We start from the raw sequence: 21,169 nt of genomic DNA, 5'->3' as shown, positions 1-21,169 counted from the left end.
CAGGACCACCAGTTCATATTGAAGGATAATAATCATGTCTTCTGCTTTTCTGTAACTCTCATAATGTGGGCAAATGATAAAAGTCCTAGAACCGAATAAAAGCTATTAATCTCCTAATTCAAAATCAGCATGCTCGACTCTTATAGGTCTCAAAAATAAATGTGGCAATTTGATCACTTCAGTCAAATCATACCTTATCACTGAATTCCCTTCGAGTTGTTCCTTATGCAGAATATGTTGGAAGTAATCTTCCATGGCTTGAGCAGTTAGAAATTCTTTTAAGTACAAGTAGTAGAGACAGTACCCTATGAGGCCTATTGTATACAAAAAATCACATTAATAAGCAGGTACATTGAAGACTGATCAAGATGACTTGCTAATTTGAAGTATCTTAATCTGATTCTGTGAGGATATTGTGTATCGGGGGGGGATGGGAGTGATGAAAGGATTTGAGGGGATACAGTGGACAAATTGTTGCCATCAAAGTAAACCTCTTGGTGATGAATGTCATTTTCCCTGATTTGGAAATGTCCAGACTTTCTCTAGGGTCAGATTTAGATATGTTTAATTTAGGACATACCTAAATATTGCATGGGACATACTTATATTAAAAATTATTAATTATTTATCTGAAATTCAAGTGTAACAAGGTGTTCCTTATTTTATTTGCCAACTCTAAGTATCTCAAAGTGTATTATAACATTTAAAAATTTTTCTTTTCATTCCTTTAATTTTTAAAATTAAGCATATGTCAAATAGCTGCAACTTGCAAAGAGAGAATGGAAGATTGACACGAAATCAAAGAATGTTAGGATATTAGTATCCAAAGGACCTTGACTATCATGCTCACTGCCATCATCTACTGCTCCGGGGAATGGTAGCAGCTAAATATTATTTGAGTAAAAAGTAGCAAATATAAATGTCTCTCTCTCTTTTATTTATTTGTTTATTTGTTTATTTATTTATTTTTGAGAAGGTGAACTCTTCTCTTTTATTATTAGGAATAAAAGGTTGGCTAATCCATTTCTTTTAGTCACCTCAGTTCAAACAGCTCAAACAAATACGGCAGGTAATGGTGGAGATGAAGTACACAGACTGGCTGTGGCCATAATCCAGATAGCCTGCCAAGTACAGGCAAAGTATCAATGGAGTCATTGTTTACAAGATTTCAGATACAGGCCTCAGTAATAAGTATTTGTACATTTGTATTCTTTTCAGTTTACAAATTCACTAGACAATGGAGATTTAAGTCCACTCTGGTTTTTATATATTATTTTTACTAAAGGACAATGGCTTTTACATTCCACTTACAGGCATTTATTAAAAGGTATTCTGGATTTTGTTGGGATTTCAATAAAAAGTTGAGCGAATAGCATTCCATGAGGTTAAAAAGGAAAAAAGAACAAGGGAGGTTATTCTAAGGAGAAAAGGAAAGGATCCAGCAATTTCTGGAGAGGAAGAGGAAAAAGGAGTATTAAGAAATGAAGAGATTTTAATGCAATACACCACATAAACAAACTTGAAAATAAGAACCATATGATCATATCAATAGATGCAGAAAAAGCCTTCAACAAGATATAGCATCCATTTACGATCAAAACACTTAATAAAGTTGGTATAGAAGGAAAGTACCTTAACATAAAAAAGGCCACATATGACAAACCCTCAGCCAACATATTAATGGTGAAAAACTAGAAACCTTCCCTCTAAGGTCAGGAACAAGGCGAGGCTGTCCACTATCGCCACTGTAATTCAATATAACATTGGAGGTCCTAGCAAATGCAACCCGGCAAGGGAAATACATAAATGGCATCCAAATAGGAAATAAAGAAGTCAGGTTGTCACTATTTGTGGATAACATGATTCTCTATATAAAAAGACCCACAAAGACTCCACAAGAACACTGCTAGAAACAATAAGCAAATACAGTAAAGTTTCTGGATACAAAATCAATGTTCCAAAGAAGTGAAGAGGTAGTCTTTAAAAATATATAAATAAAGCAAATATGTATGTGTAAGGAAAAATAGAAATATGGTGATAATAAAGTATTGTGCTATTTAGAGAACATTAGGGAAAAGAAGATAAAAAGGGAACTATTGGCAAAAGGCCAATTCATAGAATAAGTTCATTATACTACTACAAGACAGGAGTAGATTTTCTGGCCCCAAGTACATGTAAAATGTTTATGTTTTATGAAAATGTATTATTGAGAGCCACAGTTTATCTGAAGCACTCACTTTTGTTTGTTTGTTATGTCAATAAGAAAATAGCTAGATACCACTGGACAACTTAATAGACTTTAACCAATACAGTAAACAAAAACTTTCATTGTTTGAATCCAAGTGAAAACCTATTAAATTTGACTGAAATCAATTCTAGAGGTGTGAAAAATGGTTTTTATAAGCAAAAACATACCTATATTTGCAGAGATGCCTTTGTCCCTGTTTCTCGTATAGGCCAGACCTTCATGTGGCATGTCAGTGAGCCACTTGGTAGATCTACCAATAAAAGAACATTGTAGAGATATGAAAAAAGAAAACCAAAGAACTGAAAAGAAAAGAAAAGGAAAGAAAATAGAAGAAAAGAAAAAAGAAAAGAAAAAAGGAAAAGAAAAGAAAAAAAGAAAAGAAAAGAAAAGAAAAAAGAAAAGAGGTCGTATGGAAGGTGCTTGTTCTAACGTGGAGTTACGTAGAACAGCTTAGTTTGTCATGATGAGTGTTACTGAACTCAAGGAGTTCATCTTGCCCACATGAGTCAAAGCCACAGACAGGAGGCTGCAGCAAAGAAAGCAGAGGTTTATTTAAGGAAATGGCACCAAACCTGGAGACACAAATGAGCGGGTGCTCAAAGACCTGGCTCCCGATAGCCTCTAGGGAATATGTTACATAGGGAAAAACCCATTAGTAGCTAAGGGGTTTGGGGTCCTCAGCTATCCTGATTGGTCGGGGCTTGGGTAGGAGGTAGTTGAACATTGCACGAGGCCCTGATGTCAGTCATGGCATCATTATGTCTGGTTTCAAGGGGATGCTGGTTGGGTCATTCCACCTTCATGGGTGTGAACCTGCAAGGTGTTATCTTTAGTTTGACTAAAACCCTGTTTCTGTGGTCAACAGACCTGAGGCTTTGTTCCTAAGACTAACTGATGCCGACCTAAGGGCTTAATGATTAAGAGAGTGGTTATGTAGTATGCAGAAGGATAAGGAAAGAAAAGAGGTAAGTGAGCCCAAGGCCAGTTTAAATCAAGGAGAAAGAAAGGAAAAAGTCACTTAAAGAAGTAAAATTTGTATGGTTAGATCATCCCTTTTGGAAGGCTCAGCCCTCTCGATCAGACACGTTTCTTTAGACTTCTAAGAACACTGAACATTTATGAGGCATAAATATATGTTTTGCTTAAAAAATTACAATTTTATGTAAAACCAACAGAATGATAGTAGGTGACAGTTAGCTGAGATCCTTGCACCACTCTAAATGGGTACACCTGCATAACTGCTAGGAAGTTAAAGATCTACAGTGTCATTTAACAAACGGGAAGCAAAACGTTTCAGATTGTTTCTCTTTACGATGATTTTGTGGGAAAAATAACTCTTTTTTAGATTCTAAATCCACATCTCATTTTCACAGGAGACCAAAACTTTATAGATACTCACTAAGGTTGAACAGAGGACCACGCAATAAATACCAGATCACCAAAATAAAGGTACAGACCATGCAAAACCAGTAAACCCCGTTAAAATGAATTAATTAAGAAACCCATTTCAAAAAAATTGGGGGGAAAAATCCTCAATTGTAAAATATCTTCAAAGCAAATTTCATAAGGATACAGTAATTAAAATTAAGCCAATAAGCACGTGAATAATTTTAGTGTAAACTCTTTGAATTATAGGCAGACTTCACTTTGCCCTGTTTTAATATGCACAAATTTCTGTTACCAAGATTTAGTTGATTAACACCAGTTCCCTAACAACATAGTTCTAATTTCAGTTACCACGATATATCAACTAGATGTTGTTGACATAAGAAACATTCAAACCTGTAGAGAATTTTAATTAGTTCATTTGAGCCAGACTGACGACAGTCGCTGGGAAGCAAGATCTCAACAGGCTGAGAAAATTCTCTGGTGAATGACAGTTTTTTTTATACATTAGAATCAAAGGGGGAGAAGCAAGAAGAGTTATATGAAATCCACTGGTGGAAGATGAAGAGGGCAGGAGTAAAGAAAGTTGGGGAAATCTCTGGGATTGGATAAAAAGTGAAATGGAGAGACACATATTTCTTTTACATTGGTGGGTACAGGAGAGTTACTAATTAACATTTACAGCACATAGAGATGGTATTGGGGAATAAGATAACAATGAGGGGTTCTATGGTCTCTGAGGGGTCTGGATAAAGGGGATTACTCTGATATTCCTGGGGTATGTTATCTTAGATACAAAAAGACAATAGACAGGCTCACTTAAAGTAAAAGACTGACCTTGTCAAGGAATAGGATATGACTACCCACATTCCTTACTTCCAGGAATTTTTATGTTCAGACCATCTTATGTGGTTAATTTTGGTCTCTGAATTTGTAGAGCATCCCCTGCTGGCCTCCCCTGAGCTTGTTTGGTTTAGTATGTGGCCCCTTTTTTGTCCACAATGTAATTGTATAATTACTATTCAGTTGATAAACATGGGAAAGATGGTAGCTGTGTTGCTTCTTAGTCTCCCAGTGATAAATATACATGACATTTTACAAAAATGGATCATCGAAAGAGAGACTCGGTCAAGAAAAAGTAAAGTGTAGCAAAGAAACAATAAGTGATAACAGGGGAAGTAAAATTATAAATAGAATTATAGAAGAAAGAACCGACAGTTCTATGTTAACACTCTTGAAAGACTCTAGATATACAGCCAGAGGAAGTCAGTGAAAGCAAGTTTATCAGCAGTAATGAGAAAGAGATTATGACTAAAAGGATGAAGATGTCACAGAGGAAATGATGCCTAAAAGAAAACCTTCACATTAAAGGAATTCTCAAGAGATATTTCCCAATTGAAAGCACAAAGAATGAAGTGTTGGAAGCTGATCCAAACATAAAAAGGAGTATGACAAGTCAGAGTAGACCCGTGGATTTATTTTAGTTTCTTCAAGCTGAATATCTAAAAGGCTGAGACTGAGAGTTTTCCAAAGTTTTCCCTCTTTCTGAATCAAATGTTCCCTTCGTGACTATTTTCCATACTAATGATTGCCTTTGGCGTACTCATTGTACCTTCATAAGAGTGTCATAAGAAAACTGTTCTGATAGTGTATCTCTCTGTATCCAGCCTAAAATCCAGCCTTCCACTTGTGTAGGCCTATCCTCGATTTGTGCAATAATAACCATTATATTTGCTTAGACCCTCTCATCAACAAAAAGAGAGACCAAATGGAATTGTAGGGTCATCAATTTTCTCTCTGAATCTCAGTCTATTCAGTATCTTTCATGAACGAAGCTCCCAGTTGTTCTGCATGCCACACCCAGATCTCATCGGGCCTTGGCCTCAGATAAATAATGTTAGCATTTCCTGCCAAAGTGTCTTACATACTTGCCTTACGATCTTTACAGATATGAAAACACACTGGGAGAAAAAATAAGTAATGAAAAATGGAAAGAATAACTACTTTGGCAGAACATATCAGATAGAGAAAGTGAACATACCTCTTAGGTTATCATTTATCTTGGGTAAATTTGGTAAAACCAATGTGTTCAGTGTAAATGTGAGATCTTCATGAAAGATTTCAATATGGTTTCTAATATGTGGATACCAACCTGAAAAAAAAAAATTTAAGCCAGGATATGGGAAAAAAAGGTTTTAGAAATAAGGAAGTCTGTACTTATCATGCAGTGTTTTGGAATACTAACTGGTCAGTTCTTTACTCCCACCTTAGTTGTTTTTACAGCTTTCGTGGAACCACATGAATTATACTGTGTTGTCATTCTTCTTAGTACAAAAAAAAAAAAAAAAGTGCAACCTGCATCCAACTTCTCTTCTGCTTCTGGGCAAGTATTTGTCTCTCCAGAGTTCTGCATCTGCTTGTTGATGGTAAAGAGAGACTGACCATGAGCTCTGATACTCTGGGGCAAACTAAGTTGAAGAAGCACTAATAAGTATGGGCTGAGGCTGACACTGGAATCAAAGGCTGTTTGTTTCTTGTGGATCAATAACTGATGGTTGCCTCATCAGTACAGTTTTCCTGAAAAAGCATTTCTAGTTTCTTCACTCTGTCTTCTGAGAATTGATCAGGTCTGAGGCACACCTTCTCTCAAGTGCCAGAGCCTCACAATAGAGCTTTTTGTCATAAGCAATGTGTCAGCCTTATTTTTTTATCAGGGTATAGTGAACCTGGCTCACTCACCAATGTACAGTCAAGTCCAGAAAAGCAGAGAATCTAGAAAAGCATGTCCTTTAATTTTACTTATATGACTACATTCGTTTACACGAGTATGTGAGGGTGGGTTGTCATTTTCTTCTTTGTGTCCTAATGCCTAACACAGTCACTGCCTGCAACATACAAACTCTCAACAAATGTTGTATAAATTGTAGGAGTTTTATATGTTGTTTTCCAGGGCTGCCCTTGCAATTATTCTTGATCTTCTTCATGACCAATGCAAGTGCTGTGAGAACTGGAACCACACTGCACAGAGTAGGCAGGCAATAAATATCAGTTGGAATGGTATTCTGTGTTTATTTCAGGATTATTTTTTATCTCCAAATGGTTCCATCTCAACAAATGGAATGCTCCTTCTCCTCCCACCCTGTCCAGCTTGTTTTTCCAGGCTGCTGTTTTTCTTCTTTAAGGTTACTAAAAGAAAAGCAACTGACTGAATTGTGCCACTGTTGTTTTAATATACAGAGGGTTCACATTTCTAGCCAGGGCAAGTTCTGGGCAAAACTGAGATCCCTGACAATAACAGGTGTCAACAATTTTATATGGTCATCTGCCAAAAATGGATATGGCCATGCCGAATACTGCTACCAGGCGCTTGCTTTTAGGTTCTTATCCAGGGTATGTTCGTTCCAAATGTTAAGAACTATGCTGAAGCAGAGGCATTTGAATATTTGCTCTGATAAACCACCTTTAAAGTACTTCCAGTCTACGGCCATGCTACCCTGAACAAGCCCTATCCCATCCGATCCCGGAAGCTAAGCAGGGTCGGGCCTGGTTAGTACTTGGATGGAAAACCACCCAGGAATACCAGGTACTGTAGGCATAAAAAAATACATAAATAAAATGAAATACTTCCAAATGGAGACATTCACTAGCTGCAAATTGACTTACCATCCATTTTCCTATGGTTTGTAACTTCACAGTGGCCTGGGAGGAGCTGATTAGTGAACTTGTATTTTTATTAATGGGTGAAAAGGAGGCTTTTTGAAACTGAGTGATAAAAGTGAGTTGTACATCCCTTTTAAAAATTAGCTTTTTACTCATGCCATATATTGGCAGCTCTAGAAAATCCTTATCAATTTGTTATACCCAAATTTCCAAATTTCTAGTAACTATATAAAAAGTCTGCAAAGGGCACTGATTAGGGATGCTACCCACTCCATCATTACATTTCCATCATTTTCCATGGCAAGCAAGACTGTATCATCTCAAGTTTCAATGATGTTACAGAGAATTGAAAACTTCAGAACCATATTGCCAAAAATCAGGTTGCCATGAATCCTTCCAATTAATTTATCAATGTAAAACATTATTTTATTGTATTTTCTCCAACTAGGCAAAAGGCTTTCCACAAAAGAGAACAATTCAGGAAGGTCACAATTCAGGTGAATAAAAGGGCAAGTCCAGAAACTCCTACACAGGACATATTTCCTATGGCTTTTGACAAAGATGAAGTAACTCTAAAAAGTTTATTTTTGAGAAGAGTAAGATATTTCCATTTGGAATTAAAGGAGAAAATAAAAAAGGAAAAAATTATTCAGAGAGAGAGAGAGTGGCTTACAAATTTCAAGAATGAAAGAACAAATTCTCTGATATAGGAAACCAAATGAATCCCAAATGAGGTAAGAAGGAATGGATACCTAGACATATGTTGAAACTGTAGAATACTAAAGACAAAAAGAAGCCATAAAAGAGAAGGGACACTAACCACCGAAGGATTGCCAAATTGAGAGCTGATATTTCAGCAGCAATAGCAGAATAATCAAAGTGCTATAACTTTCAGCCTACAGATCTTCCTAGTAAAATTATCCTTTGAAATTAGAGGAGAAATAAATTCATTTGTTAAGATTTTATTTTTTAGGGCAGTTTGAGGCTTACAGTAAAACTGAGCAAAAAGTACAGAGAATTTCGCACATGCATACCTTCCCCACTATCAACTTTCTGCACCGGAGTGGTACATTTGTATAATCAATGAACCTGCAATCATGTATCATTTTTACCAAAGTCCGTAGTTTACATTAGGACTCACTCTTGGTGTACATTCTATGGGTTCTGACAAATGTAAAACGACAAAAAGTGACTATTATACTGTCATACCTAATAGTTTCACTGTCCTTAAAACCTTCTGTGCTCCTATTCAACCCTCCTCCCCAACCCCTGGCAACCACTATTCTTTTTACTCTCTCCATAGTTTTTCCTTTTTTTAGAATGTTACATAGTTGGAATGATATGGTATGTAACCTTTTCAGATTGGCTCCTTTCATTTAATAATATGTATTTAAGTTTCCTCCATGTCTTTTTATGACTTGATATTTCATTTCTTTTTAGCAACAAATAATATTCCATTGTCCAGATGTACCAGTTTATCCATTCACCTACTGAAGGATATCTTGGATGCTTCCAAGTTCGGGCAATTACGAAGAGAGCTGCCATAAACATCTGTGTGCAGGACTTTGTGTAGACATAAGTTCTCTATTCATTTGGGTAAATATCAGAAATGCGATTATTGGATCATATGGTAAAAATATATTTAGTTTTGTAAGAAACTGCCATAGTATCTTCCAAAGCGGCTGTGCTAGTCTGCATCCTCACCAGCAGTTAAGGAGCGCTCCTGTTGCTCCACATCCTCACCAGCATTTGGCGCATCGGTGTTCTGATTTGGGCTGTTCTAATAGGTGGGTAGTGACATTTCATTGTTTTAACCTGCATTTCCCTTAGCAGATATAATGTTGAACATCTTTTCATATGCTTCTTTTCAATCTGTATATCTTCTTTGGTGAGGTGTCCATTAAGATTTTTTGCCCATATTTTAATCAGGCTGTTTGTTTTCCTACTGTTGAGTTTTAATAGTTCGTTGTACATTTTGAATAATAGTCCTTTATCAGATATATCTTTTGAAAATATTTTCTCCCTGAATGTGGCTTGTCTTCTCATTCTCTTAACAGTATCTTTCACAGAGCAGAAACTTTTAATTTTAATAAAATTCAGCTTATTGATTATTTCTTTTATTGGTTGTCCCTTTGGTGTTATCTCTGAAAAGTGATGACCACATCCAAGGTTACCCGTTTTCTTCTATGTTACCTACTACAAGTTTTATACTTTTGCATTTTACATATAGAGCTATAATCCATTTTGAATTAATTTTTGTTAAGGTATAAGGTCTGTATCTAGGATTTTATTTTTTTTTACATGTAGATGCCAGTTGCTTCAGCACTATTGTTGGAAAAAGACTATCTTTCTCCATTAACTTGCCTTTGCCCCTTCTCAAAGATTAGCTGACTATATTTGTGTGGGAATATTTCTGGGCTCTCTGTTCTGTTCTAATGACCTATTTGTCTATTCTTTCACCAACACACTGTCTTGATTACTGCAGCTTTATAGTAAGTCTTAAAGTTGGATAGTGTCAGTTCTCCAACTTTGTTCTTCTCTTTCAATATTGTGTTGGCTATTCTGGGTCCTTTGCATCTCCACATAAACTCTAGAATCAATTTGTCAACATCCACAAAATAAATTGCTGGGATTTTGATTGCAATTGCATTGAATTTATAGATCAAGTTGAGATAAACTAACTCTTGATAATACTGATCCTCCCTATCTGTGAACACAAATCACCTCTCCATTTATTTAAGTTATTCTTTCCTTCATCGGAGTTTTGTAATTTTCCTCATGTATATCTTGCACGTTTTGCTAGATTTACATGCTAATGTAACCGGCATTTTTTTTCAAATTCTATTTATTCATTGTTGGTTTATAAGAAAATGATTGATTGTTGTATATTAACCTTGTATCCTTCAACCTTATAATTGCTTAATGGCTCCAGGAGTTTTTTATTTGATTCTTTCATAAAATATGTATCTAAATAACCCATGAGTAAAAAGGGAACATAATAGAAATTAGAAAATAAAATGAAAAATATAAAAACATAAAATTCAAAAAATGTAGGATGGTATTATGGCACTTGAAAAAATATTTATAGCCTTCATGTCCTACATGAGGAAAGAAGACTGAAAATTAACAAGCTAAGCACTCAATAAGAAGTTAGAAACGATCAGCAAAATAGAAAGAAAGTAGAAAAGATAAAGGTTAGAGGAAAAATTAATGAAATAAGAAACAAACGTACAACAGAGTGAATAAAAATGCCAAGCACTGATCTCTGAATGAATAATAAAAATGAGAAATATCTAGTAAGTTTTGATCATTACAAGAAGGGCAAATAAGAAATATCATAATGAAAAGAGGGATTATTTCAGATGCAACATAGATTAAAATATAGTATGATTTTGTCATGATTCGCTAATGGCAGTAAACTTGAAAAAAATAACACTCAGAAAAAATACCTTAAAAATTAATTCAAAATTTGAAAAACTAAATAGTTTCATAAGCATTAAAAACACTGAATCAGTGAAGTATTTTCCTATATAGAAAGTACCAAGTACAAATAGTTTTATAGGTAAGTTTTATAAGAAGAAAAGGAAATTTCAATCTTCCAGAATATAGGAAAAAAGAGAAAGACACTATAATGAATACTAGTAGGCTAAAATAACTTAATACAAAAACCAAAGAAATTTTTAGATCAATCTCCCTTATGAACAGATATAAAAATCATGAAGAAAATATTCACAAATGAAATCGAGCAATGTACATCATGATCAAGAAGGATTTATTCCAGGAATACAAGGTTTACTTAAGGTTATCAAATCTATTGCTCTAATACTGCCCTAACAGACAATGTGGAAAGAAAACACACAATTATCTCAATATCAAGACAATTATGGAGAAAATTTAAAAACTTTATTGGAAATACATAAAAGAAATTTGGGTTGGACTAAGAACTTAAAAGCAAAACTTCAAAACTTAGAAAGAAAACTTTTAGAAAGAAATGTAAGACATAAATGAATAGGTAAGAATTTCTTTGAAAGGTTATCTAGAGCAAATCATAAGGAAAAAATTAGATGAAATGAATCACATTAAATAATTCTATTCAACAATAAATCCCAGTAGCCACGACCCAGGAGGAAATGATTTGTGACATATATACCTAAAAAAGGATTAATTTCCAAATATATGGAACTCAAAAAGAACTTAAAGAATTCAGAATCATGAAGAAAAAGACAGACAACCCAACAGAAAAAAATCACCTAAGAAGACAAATGGGCATTGCCAGAAAGGCAACAGGACTGATAATAAACACATGGTAAATGCAAATTAAAACTACATGAAATATCACTTTGTACTGATCACAATTGGCAATAAATAAAATATTGACTAATATCAAGTGCTGGAGAGATTCTCAAGCACTCATATGCTGAAGAGATGAATGTAAATTAATACTTGGGAAAACAAGTTGACATTATCCAGTGACTCAACAATTCTACCTGTAGGTAAAAACCTAGAGAAACCTGACCACCAGGAATCCATACCAGGCAATGTACAAGGTTATTTAAGGCAGCCATGTGTAAGAGTAAAGCAGACAAATAAAAACCTAAAAAATGTCAGTGCTCTCGTAAAACAGAGATTACTTCAAAAGTTATTGCATATTCATAAAATAAAAGACTCTGTAATGAGGAAAAATGAATGAATGATTGCTAAATGCCTCATCACTGATAATTTTGAGTGAAAAAAAACAAATTACAGGAGATGAACAGCTTGATTCCACATATATAATGTCCAAAACTGGTTTTTGGAGCAAGGAAAAGATGTCCCTACCGAAAAACACAAATGAAAAAGGATTTTCTGAAGTAAATTTTAAAGTTTCTGTTGGACATTAAAATACTTAATTCTACAAACTGAATATTTAAATTAGAAGAATCCATCAAATAAGTGTGATCATATTCATAAATGACAAAACTATACGGACAAGCAAGAGAATAAACATAAAATTCAAATATATTATTAGCAACACAAGGGAAAAGACTACAATTTATTTCTACCTGCCCTTCCTACCGCACCCACCCTTGCCAAAACATGGATACAGTTTAACAGGAAACTCAGAGCCTTGCAAGTTGGACACTAAAAAAACATCAGATAAACTGATTTGTGTTGAATTGCACTGCCTTTTCTTCTGTATTAGTTCCTGACTTTACAAAATATTTTTTTCCAAAGAACAGAATGGTAGTAGAAATAATGGATAATCTTTTGTACTAACAATTCTCCAATTTCTCTTCTCTCCCCTTGTATAAAACTATTTGGTCTATAAACCTTCTAGTTATTCTAGAAACCAAAGCGTCACTAAGAACAGCTACCCTGAGTCAATGGCATTTTTCAAAAGCGGACTTTCTGAACCTTTCAGATGAAAAGGAAATCATTTGGTTTCTCAAATTACTGTACTGAGACTCTGTGTCAGACCTATCAACTCTTAATTTGGATTAAACTATCCATACTCACATTCATGATTAACATAACCTCTGTGCAGTATGCTTCATTTCAATAGATGCATTTTCTAAATGAAGCCTGAATCACATTTTGAAATAACTTATTTTATATGTACAAGAGTTATTAAATGCAATCGTGAGATGCAGACTTCCAATTATGAGCCCACGGTACAGTTATAATTATATCATAAATTTCCTTTTGTATGAATCTATATTTTCCTCATGTATACACTTCTTAGAGCCACACTTTTTACCAAGAGTAGTAACTCTATAAGACAATGAAACTAATTTTTCAGTGATTCGTAAGACTAGCACTTTATTCAAAGACTCTAGAGAGCCTTAATTCTAAGAAAATAAAAAGAACTCAATATGAGCCAAGCAAAATAGGCTTCTCCTTTGGATCATTATGCCTCCTAACTTTCTTGGGCTCTTGGTTTTTAAGATACTTAGTGTCTGACAAGTAACACAGATAAAAAGGAGAAGTCAGGAGAATTTTTTCCAATAGGTAGTCAGTAATGAACCCCAATAAACTGGTTGGCCATAAAGTTTAGGAATGCCAGGGAGGAAAACAGTGTCATGTATTTTTCAAGATTGCATATGTTAGTTTCTTTTTGGCCATTCTTAGTCAGAATGTGTATAAATTCACGGAGAGGTCCAAATTAATTCTTTTATGTAATTGAGTACTTACAGTTAATAATTAATGTGACCGTCTATTTTAAATTATACCACACTCACTTCTAAAAAGGCCTGGAGCAGTTTACACATTAACATATAGTTCAAAGGCACACTATCGTGTTTAAGTACTAAATAAAATAGACACTAGAAAACATAAAGAAATTGCTGCTATCCTTTTCGAATGGTTCCCCACCATGGACACTACCTCCTCCTGACACTCTTAAGCAGAGGCTGTTTGTTCTTGAACTTACCACTTAACCAACAGGGGCCAGCTGGGCTTGTCCAACAGAATCTGCAGGACAGTGGTGTTGGTAAGAGTGTGAACTTTGCAGCCTAACAGCCTAGATCGGAATCATGGTTATATACCTTAAACAAGTTATTAAAAGTCTCACGACCTAAGTTTCCACATCTGTAAAATGGGGGATGGATAACGGTACTTATCTTGTAGGTGAGAACTAAATGAGTTTAGTATACATAAAGCACTTAGAACAGAAGCTGGCACACAATAAGTGCTAAATAACTGTTAGCACAGACCCCTTCAATATTCCTCTAATTTCCCATAAAAAATCTTTCTCCCTTTGAAACTCATGCCTCTCAGATTTACCATCCTCCATCCCTTCTCATTCTCATCACTCCCTGACATGTATCAGAGATTTCGGAATATGGCTTATGATTTTCCCTCCACCCCAAACCCGCCATAATCCCATTCTCTTTACTGTTCATGCGGATGACCCTTCAAATACCCGGCACCTTGGCTTCTTACATTCCAGTAATCATCTCCACACTAATATTAAAACTCATCCCTTCCCCCTTGTTACCTCCTGGAGCTACTCCACCTTTGTCCTTCTGTGTGTGTCTCTCTACTCAAGCTCCTGTTATCCTCATCTTTCCAATTATACCTGCTTATTCAACAGAATTGGACTGAAGTCCTATTTTCTCACTCCACGTATTAGACTTTCTTCTGGTTTTGCTTCCTTCTTCTTGTTTTGGTTTAGTCCTTCAACCTGTTTTTTTTTTTTAATACCCCAACTTCTCTTGCTCCATTTTCCTTCTGCAATACTTAACCAAATGTGGACCAATCCAGCCTTCTTTGCCCCTAAAACCACACTAAGTCACTCACTCAACTTTGTGCACTGGAGCCATTAACTCTTGGTCTCTATCCTCAGCTGAGCCCTCAGCACACAGTCTGGCAGCCTCCAAGGCCACTCACCAGCCCTGAATTTCTTTGCAAATTCCCTACCTACTACTCTCTTATCTCTCATATCTAGTCACCAAGTTCTATCTAAACCACTTCTTAAATACCTCTTGAATCTAGAAGCCCCTCTTCATTTTCTCTGCTCCTCAGCTCTTGTCATCTTTTCCTCCTCCAAAACATTCTCCTCTCTAATGCCAAAGTGGTCCTATTAAAGTTCTGTGCATCCTTAATATCCTTCAGTAACTCCCTACGGCTTTCTGATACAGGTCTCAGACTGTAGTTTGGGGCTAAGGCCCTCTGTAATCAGGCCCCTCTTCACCTCTCTAGACTCCCTTTTAGATTTGTCCAACCTGTACCCTAAGCACTCGATTACTTGGACTTCCTTGACTGTGCCATATTCTCTCAGACTCCCATTATCTCCTATGCTACCTCCTCTTCAGGCAACACCCTCTTTCTTCCTACCTGGATAATTTCCACTGGTCTTTCAGGGTCCGTTTAAATATCATTTCTCATCAGCTCCAGCGTAGAGGCTTCCCCGACCTTTCTTCCTTGACCTTTCTCTGACCTTTCTCCTTCTTGACCAGGCTAGTCAAGAATCTCTCTTTGTCCTTCTATGTGTGTATCTCTACTCAAAAATGTACCATTGCTCCCAGCAAGTGGCATCTACCAAATGGTTAGTGAATTAATGAATAAACGAAGATATCTCATTTCTATAAAATGATAAAAACTATAAAAACATTTCATTTCATATGTACACTTAGAATAGAGATATTTAAAACAGAATTGGAATTGACAGGGTCAGTATTCTAGAGTGACTGATACTCCAGTTAACTGGTTGGTAGCTAAAGCTCTCAAGCAACTGGCTGAGCAAAACCAGGGATGCGATTGATAGTCACTACACACCGAGGATTGTCTTCTAGATCCCCTCGTGGCAGCAAGATGACGTCAGCAGCTCCAGGCATCACATCTCCATATATCAACACTTAGGGGTCAGAGAAATGTCTGCTTTTCCCTTGTGTTTCTTTGTGAAAGAGGCAAAAAAATCTCTGCTCCCACTAACATATTTTCTTCCAATCCCAATGGCCAAGCCAGGTTATATTCCAATCCCCTAAACTGGTCATAGGCAGGTATGAGAATTGGGGGTATTATTTTGGCTTAGAACAATCAGGATTTACCTGTGTTGCCTGAGGAAAGGACACTAGAACAAAATTAGAGCTCTCATGAAGGATGAGAGGGGAAATGGCTGTTGGGTAGGCAACTAGCTATCTTTGCTAAAACCAGTGTCACTATCGAATAAATGTCGGATCTGTAGGCATGAACATCACAGTTTGGTTCCCATCTCTGCCATTTCCTAGTTGTGTGTGTTCTACCTTGGGCAACTCTTCTCCCTGACAATCAATTTCCTCATCTATAAAAGGAACACCAAAACTTAACTTGTAGCATTATTTTAAGGAGTAAATAAAATAACATATGTAGTATTATCTATCCACAATGAACTTCATTCATTCGTTCACTTTTTACACGTACGACTTGCCAGGCATTGTGCTGGGAATACAGTGGTAAGTAAGATAGATATGATTACTCCCTTCATGTAATTTATTAGCATTAACCATTAGTTTAAAAAAAAAACTTTCTAATTTTGCTGACTGAAAAACTCAGAAGCACTTTAATTACTTTGAAAATTACTTTTTAAAGAAACAATGTTTTGGGGAGTACTTATGGCTTCTGAAGTTTTATATTTAACATGTGAAGATTTAAAAATATTTATTTTTTTCCTTTTGTTTTTTTTCTGTTTAAATTATGAGACATTTATATTTTCATGAGTATATTTTCACTGCGAATGCTATCCTGATCCCTAGACCAAAGATGATTGGCAAAGTGAAATTTCTTTAAAAATGAACAACCAAGACTATATACAATACAATCTTGGAACCCTGAGAAAAAAAAAAACTCAGGGACAATAAGGTGCAGTCCACCCATCCGCATAGTTGTATACTTGGTCTAAAGTCAAGACCGATCCAGTTCATGAAGAGGTTCATCTTCACTTAATAGGAACAGTCAGAGAATTAGGGCGACCCATTCCCCAACCATGTCCATGAACAGTTTTTCTTTTTTAATCAAATAAACAGTATAATTAAAGAGGCTTGTCAAGACTAACGTCTCCAAAAAACAGTATCGCATATGCTTGAAGGTGTAATTAAGATACTATTGTAGCACATTAAGGAATGTCTCTTACCTTAATCTTTTTTGGGGGATACAGGGGAAAAGAATGGTTTTAAAACAGGAGACTTAGAGTACGATACAAAAGAAAGGACAATAAGTACCAGGTTTGCAAAGGCAAGAGCTCATAAAAGAGAGAGGCGGGGTTTCCACAGACCTCCACACACTTGTCAGTTCCTGACCCCTCTCTATCTAGTTTTTTTATTGACCGTATACACCAATTTATTTCTTGTTTGCATTTCCCTTTGATCCTGCCAAAGAGCACTGAGGTTTATTCATCAGATAGTGCATTTACATACATGAAAACCAAGCGTTACTAGGGCATTAAAAGTTGAATGAAACAGTTATTTTCTTAGCATTACCTATAGAGTTTCACCAGGACTTTCCTTTATCCAGTCTTTCTGAAGACCAAGTCAGTACCTAAAAGAAGTCTGAGCGTAGCTGGGGAAAATTTCTGGACATAGACAGAGATAAATGGACTTCGGTGTGATTTAATATTTAAGTTGAACCTTAATCTCAAAAAGAAAGGTTGGAAGGAAGCCTAATTATCCAATGTGGACAGACAACAACGTCTAAGAAAAACCCACAAAAGTTATAACAGGAACACAAAAGGCATTAAATATTTGTGGACTGAATTAACTGAGTTGAAACTAGAGGCAAAATATGTTATCATTAAGTTGCATGGTGTGTAAGATTAAGTTTATGGGACCAAATGTCTTGGGATCCTTAAACATTTTTAAACATGTTTATGGTGAAATATAATACTTACAGAGAAAAGTTTGAGGAACAAAATATGCACAGCTTAATGATTTATCACAAGAGAACAACCATGTAATCGCCTACAATGGCAAGAAACATTGCTACCTGCACCTGAGAATATTCCATCCTGCCTCTCCCAATTACCACCACCCCCAACAAAGATAATCGGTATCTTGACTTCTATAACAATCATTTCCTTGCTTTCCCATATAATTCTTTTGCCTAAGCATTAATCCCAAAACATTATTTTTACTTGCTTTTTGAACTTTATATAAAAGAAATCACAGTACATATTCTTCTGTTCCTGACTTATTTCATTCAACATTATGTTTGCAAGACTCACATGTTGTTGTATGTAGCTATAAATTGTTCAGTTACATACTGTATAGTATTCCATTAAAATAATATTCCACAACTTATTTATCCATTCTATTCTTTGATGTTTTAATCTCTCTTTCTAATAATGTAGATTATCATATGGTGAAAATCTGGACTATCTTTTTAATATGTTAAGTTGATTCATTTAAGGGAAAGAAAAAAGTTTCTTAAATTCACTGTGCTTCATAAAAGGGATAACTGGAAAGGATTGGTTCCAATTAGCCTGGCAAAGAGGGGAGGTGGAGGGAAAACCGAGGAGATTTCCTCACTCATTTTTCCCACTGGAGAAACATGTGGTAGGTAGAATACAGGTATGTCCTGCAATTTGCACAGGGGAACCCCTATGAGATCCCTCTAGCGTAGCCATGCTCCAAACCAATAGCCCTGTCTTCTGTCACTAAAGGAAGAGTAAGGCGACCATGGCTACAGATGCCGAGGGAGTGTACCTGGTATGAAAAAGAAAGAGCCTGTGCATATAGACAGGCAAAAAAGGGTTTTAGTTCTAGTTGTTATTCCATTGATTCTTGATATCAGTTTGGATACATTTGCTATATTTTGGTCATAAAACCCAAAATGTTTGCTTAATCACAGACTCTATTTCATTACAAAAGGCTTGCTGCTTTGCATTGGACTGGGTATTGCTCAGTAAATACTCAGCCCTCTCCACTTATCCCTTGGGACAAAGTATATTCTGTCTTTGAGCTTGGCCATGTGACATGCTTTGGTCAATGGAAAATCAGCAGGCGTGACGTGAGCAGCAGCTCTAAGCTATGCTGGATGGTAAGCCCATGCCCTCGCACTCCAATGATCTACCAGAAGAGCAAGCTCTTTTGGCTCCTGTCCTTATGCCCCAGAATAAAAAATGTGGAGCAGACCTGAAACCATCCCAAAGCCCAACAAAAATACAACTTGGGGCAGAACTGCCACCCCAGCTGAGCCTACATCAGCCCAGCTGAAATTGACCATGAATGTGAGAAAATGTGCTTGTTATCATGAGCCAATGAGGCTAGAGTATTTTACCATTACGGCAGCAAAAACTGTTTTATAGCTATAGTCAGAGGTGTAAAGGTCAGGTTGTTATCACTCTTTAATACTAATGGACTTGGCTCCACGTACCTCACTCTGTATTTGCTCTATGAAACTAAGGATTCAGATTTCAAGATTTTTTTTATGTGTGCAAATTCTAAATACCCAGAGGAAGCCCTATGAGATCCCTCTAGAAGGGGACAGTTAGGAGATGAAGATAGATATTCCTGCGGTTAGTAGAGAGGAGCTAGGATCAGTAGGGACTTCTTGGGCCACAGCTGCACTTGGGAACATGGCAGAAGAGACCATGCTTGCATTCAAGTTAGCAGGTTTGCTGCTCTGGTTTTACACAGAAGGGTGAGAGATGCTCTACTTTGGGGGCAGATATATAATGAGTTAGGGCATAGGTAAGTTACTTTTATAACAACTAACTGTTGAGGTCAACAAAGCTATAACCTAGGAAAAGTACAGCTTTAGAAGTAAAAGCCGCACTTACGTGGAGAAATGGTCAATTTAATATCCTGCTGGTAAGAGTGTAAATTGATCTAAACACTTGGGAGAATTGGGAGTTACTTTGGAGAACAAACATATAGTCAGTAAAGTTAAAGATGCTCATATCTTAAGACCCGTAATCCAGTGCTAAGTAGGTACCATAGGTCAATTGGTGTCAACAGGACTGGCGCCACACCTAAGAGAGCATTTTTGTTCCCAATAATGATGGTGGAGGTTTACTGCCATGTAGTGGGTAAAGACCAGATCCTGTATGTATTAAAATCTGAAGGATTGTCTCATTCAAAAAGGAATTGTCCTGCATCCTCCAGGAGCAGCATTTGAGCAGAGTACTTGAGGCAGCGTGGAAAGGAGGCCAGTACGTGGGGCTGGGGCAGGGTGAGTACCTGGGAGAGGGGTCAGCAGAGGAGATCAGAGATTGGGCAGAGACTGTGAGGCCATTTTCAGGACTTTGGCGTTTACTCCAGGTGAGATTAAAGATTTGGAACAAAGGAGTGATATCATCTGGCTAACATGTCTAAAGGATTACTCTATTTTGAGAATAGATGATAGTAGGAAGTAGAACCAGGAGACCAGTTAGGAGATGACTGAAATAATTCAGGTCAGAGGTGATGGTGGCTGAAACCAGGATAGCGATAGTGAGGGTGATAAAAAGTGTTCAGACTCTTGACGTATTTCGAAGACACAGGGACAGGGCTTTGGCTGGTGGATAATATGTGAGGTGTAAGAAAAGGAAAACAGGGCTGACAAGTGGTTTTTGGCTCGAAGTTGTCATTTACTGAGAAGAGGAGAAACTGCTTAGATGGGGGTAGGTGAGGTTCAGTTTGGGGCATGTTAAGTTTTCGATGTTTACTAGGCATCCAAATGCGAGCTGTTAAGTAGATAGATAATATATGAGCTTGAGAGTCGAGAAAGACACAGGAGCTAGAGAAAAAAAATTAAGAGTCATTGGCAGTGAGGTGGTATTTAAAGGTAAAGATAAAATGATATCCTCAGGGGAGTAAGTGTAGCTAGAAAAGCAGAAAGAAGCCCAAGAACCATGTCTTGAGGCACAGCAATGTTTAGAAGTCAGGGAAGAAGAAGATTCAGCAAAGGAGATAGAGGAGTATCAGACAACCACAAAATCTAGTGCTCTGGAAGCCAAGTTAAGAAAGTATTTTGAAAAGGAGAAGTGTGATCAACAGTGTCAAACTATACTCAGGGTCCAAGGAAGACAATGACAATAACAGACTTTAGTATTAAACAAAACAAAGGTGGGGGAGACTTGGATGAGGGCACTTCTGAAGACTGATGAGGATGAAACGCTTCGCAGAGAGGGCTCAGGAGAGAGTGGAGAAAAAAGAATAAACAGCACGGGCAACTCTCTTGAGGCTCTTTTTCTGCCTTATCAGACTTTTGGATAGAAAGAGAACCCATGCATTCTTGATTAAACTGACACAAATACATACTGGAATCTAGTAATCTTACCATATCATAACTTACCTCATCTCCAAAGAATGGAACACAAAGCAGCTACAAAATTCCACTAAAACAGAAGAATTTACTTCATTTTCTACAAACAGAAAGGACTACCAAAAGAAACAGAACCCGTGATTCTGTTACAAGTGCTAGCCTAAAAGAAGTGGCCAC

At 36.5% G+C, this 21,169-nt stretch overlaps 1 protein-coding gene and 1 pseudogene across 7 annotated transcripts in view; one reads left to right on the top strand and one right to left on the bottom strand.

Moving 5' to 3' along the window:
• LRAT (lecithin retinol acyltransferase) overlaps positions 1-21,169 on the bottom strand; it is a 67,616-nt gene that overhangs the window by 27,847 nt on the left and 18,600 nt on the right. For 5 of the 7 annotated variants that reach the window (XM_036233647.1, XM_036233650.1, XM_036233653.1 and 2 more), the window contains exon 4: positions 2,416-2,498. The exons of the other annotated variants lie outside the window; for them this stretch is intronic. The gene's annotated coding sequence lies outside the window, so the exon portion shown is untranslated. The remainder of the gene's footprint in view (positions 1-2,415; positions 2,499-21,169) is intronic. 7 annotated transcript variants of the gene reach the window in all.
• LOC118612600 lies at positions 7,111-7,229 on the top strand (annotated as a pseudogene).

Source organism: Rousettus aegyptiacus, unplaced genomic scaffold (assembly GCF_014176215.1).
Source record: "Rousettus aegyptiacus isolate mRouAeg1 unplaced genomic scaffold, mRouAeg1.p scaffold_m13_p_16, whole genome shotgun sequence".
Lineage (NCBI taxonomy): Eukaryota > Metazoa > Chordata > Mammalia > Chiroptera > Pteropodidae > Rousettus > Rousettus aegyptiacus.
Note: the sequence above shows the minus strand (reverse complement) of the source record. Positions and strands in the feature narration are given on the sequence as shown.